Consider the following 4,190-nt stretch of genomic DNA (forward strand, 5'->3'; position numbering starts at 1 on the left):
TGTCGACATACGCATTGTAGTGTTCTGATCAATTTTAAAAGGAATATTCAGCCAAATTCAAAGTGTGTTATTGTTCCGAGTTTCGGCAGGAGCCCACAACATTGAGCTGTCAAAAATGAACATTTACTGTGTACCTATTTTCGGCAGCATTTAAAGTGAAAAATAACCTGTTTATCGTGATTTTAAAATTCCGAACAAGTTAGAATAAATTAAATAAGCATAAAATCTTTAATATACACCACTTTTTCATTGTTTTACTGTTCTGATTCTCTTAATCACAAAACCTGCCGAACGATTGGTTGACAGCAAAGCTGCCGAAAAAAATCACAATTTATTTGATATTTTGGAAAATACGTAATGAAATGGTGCGAAACTTCGTATGTGAATATCAAATAAGTATACTTTCACTACAAAATTGTATTTTGTGAAATTTTTTACCGCATTTGTGCAGAATTTCACATTTTTAGCTACCCTGCCGAAAATAGGTACACTGCCGAAAACTGGTACAGTTACCCTAAATTGAAATGAGAGACGGAAAATCTAGGAAAATCTGTCCCATTAAACCAGCTAAGAAGAAGAAAGAAAAATATACTCTACCAACCTAGATGGTCAGCTTCTGTTTATGGCTTTACACAACGCCATAAGAGGACAAACCCCATCGCCCGAAGAAGAAGAAGAAGAAGAAGAAGAAGAAGAAGAAGAAAACAGCTATTTGGGGTAGTTGTGACCCATTGCTAATAATATTGTCAAAATGCATGTTTCTATTTGATTTATGTACTTATTTAGTAGTTCTTATCAAATATTGATGATATTCATACGTTTGAGCATTTTGTCGTTTATGAGCAGTGTTGAAAAACGCGGTGGATTTTTTAGAGAAAACACTTTATTTACTGTGGTATGAGGTTAAATCAAAAAATTAGTCCACATGTACCGATTGTCGAATTTCAACTAAAGGCTAGGAGCGGACCAATCCTCCTCCTTATCTCCTAATTTATCGTTTTTATCCTCCCTCTCACTCTCTTCTCTAGCGTTGTGACCTGACAGACTGTTGGGGACTCACGAGTTTCCAACAAGCAGATTTTTGAAGCCGCCACGGGAAAAGCTCCTTTTTGCAGTTGACAAGCAGTTTTGACAAAGTTGATTTTTTTAAACATTTTGCCACAGAGACGACTTTAGATGAAGCATTGAATACTTTTTTGCAAGTTTATCGAACCACACCTGCACCAGATAAGTCTCCAGCTGAATTGATGTTTCAGCGGCCTATTCGAACAGTTCAGTCATTATTACTACCTCCAGTTTCACGGTCACGAAATGAAAAGCCAGAAGCTGGTAGAAAATTCTTCGCTCCTGGAGAAGCGGTTTATGCCCAAGTCCACCGCAATAATTCCTGCGAGTGGAAACCGGCATCAATAGTCGAACGAGTCGGTAAAGTGAATTACAACGTGTTTTTGGAAGACAACCAGCGAATTATTCGCTCACATGCAAATCAACTGAAGAAGCATCTACAGGAGGAAACATCGTGTGGAAATAGAAATTGTCACGACACTGGAAATTTGTTAACTATTTTCTTTGGCGAATTTGGATTGGGAACTCCACAGGCAGTTGAAAACTCAATTGAAATGACTGAACAAGAACATTACTATTCAGCTGATGAAGAGTCCGCTGAAGAAATTGAAGGAGGAAATTGGCAAACATCACCGTCCACAGTTACTACTGAAGCCACTCCACCGATGCCTGCATCTTCTGCTCAACCCGTGATAGCGGAAAGACCTCGAAGAATTCGTAGGCTACCAGCCAGGTTTGAGCCGTATTGGCTGAATTAAGGGAGGAGATGTTGCATATTAACACGCATAACGTAGTAACATTGCAAGACTCGATCAGAGTACACATTGAGTGAATAAAGATGATTCCATTCTGAACTAAGGAATAACGCAGTTGTGTTTTTCTCAAGATATATTCCCTGCGACATATCAGTCAAATCAGTACAATTTGCTCAAAGAACCAAATTTAGTGAAATTTAGAAAACCCCGTATCTCCAAATCCGCGTGAACTTTGGAGTAAACTCGGCCAAGGTGTTATAATATGACAAGGTGAAGTTGTTCAGAGCAAAATTACATTTCTAGACATTCCTATAATCTTTTGACGGGAAGTTTACGCTTTCCCATACAAATCAAGCGTAAACTTTTTGAGTTTAGGGTGGTGGAAACGCTCATCGGATGCGATTTTATCGGACGAGATTTATATGGGATATGACAGATAACGTCGGACGTGCGATTTCGTCGTCCGACGTTATCTGTCAAATCCCATATAAAAATTTGACAGGCCGTTCGATAAAATCGCATGCGAAAAAGCGTTGCCACCGCCCTTAGGCCCGTGTCTGTGCTCCATCGCATGCGATTTTATCGCACGTGCTGTCAAACGCTTTTTCGTATAATATTGCGATTATTTGGATGATTTTAATAATATAACGATTATGAAAAATTAAGTTGAGATTGTTCCTACAAAACACCACACATTTAGTTTGACAGATAAAATCGGATGCGGCGTCCGACGAAATCAAAATTTTTTGATTCCGTCGTACGACGAAATCGCACGTCCGACGTTACAGGGTTTCGAATCATATAATGGACTACTTGATCTACTCGATGGAATGTTTGAAATAGTAAGGGGATGTTTGCAACGTTGCTATGGAGGTTTGCAGGCATATAGGGGAATCTGTCAAACACTGTCAAACAGAAGTGTGCAAAACAGCTATGGAGTTTTGCATTCAACTATGGAGCGCTTGGTTGTAGCGCTGTAGAAATTGAACCTAGATTTTTTCAAAAAGCACCGCGTGATGATTTAAGAGTTTGGAGTGATTAAACACATGTTTAAGGACCCTTAGGAAGAAATTGTAATTAATCCATGTGTTCAAAGTATTGGAATAAATCGTTTGACAAATGACTACGTTCAGTGATTCAGGCTGGTTCTTTGAATCAGATGTAATGAGGGTAATTAAAGAAGGGGGTAATTTGATTACAAGGTAGTACTGAAAACTATTTAAATATGTTTATATGAATATGAGGAAAAATATTGCTTCATTGAAGAAATAGTAGCGTAGAGAATGTAACATAGAAGAATGTTTACAGCAAATTTAAATTACAGCTGAAATATTATTTCCCACAAACAATAAAAAAAACATGTGTTTAATCACTCCAAACTCTTAAATCATCACGCGGTGCTTTTTGAAAAAATCTAGGTTCAATTTCTACAGCGCTACAACCAAGCGCTCCATAGTTGAATGCAAAACTCCATAGCTGTTTTGCACACTTCTCCTAAGTGTTTGACAGATTCCCCTATATGCCTGCAAATCTCCATAGCAACGTTGCAAACTTCCCCTTACTATTTCAAACATTCCACCGAGTAGATCAAGTAGTCCATTATATGATTCGAAACCCTGTATCTGTCAAATTCCATATAAAATTTTGACAGGCCTTCCGATAAAATCACATCCGATCAAGGATAATGTATTTAGAAGGTTGATTTTTACCGCTTTTGCTGGGCGACATTGTGGGGGACATCTGTCACTCTCTGCATACAAATTTCATTACCCCGCACCAGCCCTCCCCGATTTTTATACCGGAGCCCCCGGAAGAGATGTGTCAAGTCGAGAAATGTCATTTTGCTCTGAACAACTTCACCTTGTCATTTATAACACCTTGCATCCGATGGAGCACAGACACGGGCCTTAGGGCTCGTGTGACGTCCGTATTATGAACAGAAAGACCTGAGAGAAAGAGCGAGAAAAAGCAATGTTGACAACTCAGCGGACTCGGATTGTTATACGGGATGTTGAAAGTGCTCTATATCTGTCTCGTTCCAAGCGACGTTGGCTTCTCGCTTTTTGCTTCAAACTATGATCCAATATATCACACTTGTTGGACATATTTTCCTAAAAAATGAAAATTTTAAATCGCAGTCACCAAATAATTATGAATAAAGTTGTGATAAAATATATAGAATAATAATTCTAGCATATTATTTTCACTATACCATCTACCTCTCAGTACATTAAGTGTAGTAAAACTTCATTGTGCTTGATTTGTAGTTTTCTTGGCCATCAGCACAGCACCGAGTGTGTTGTTCTTTTCCTGTTTGCCTTTGTGCCGCTTTCTGCGAAAGAGTGAGCGAAATGACGGCTGCACTGCCGG

This window comes from Anopheles arabiensis, chromosome 3 (assembly GCF_016920715.1).
Source record: "Anopheles arabiensis isolate DONGOLA chromosome 3, AaraD3, whole genome shotgun sequence".
In the NCBI taxonomy this organism is placed as follows: domain Eukaryota; kingdom Metazoa; phylum Arthropoda; class Insecta; order Diptera; family Culicidae; genus Anopheles; species Anopheles arabiensis.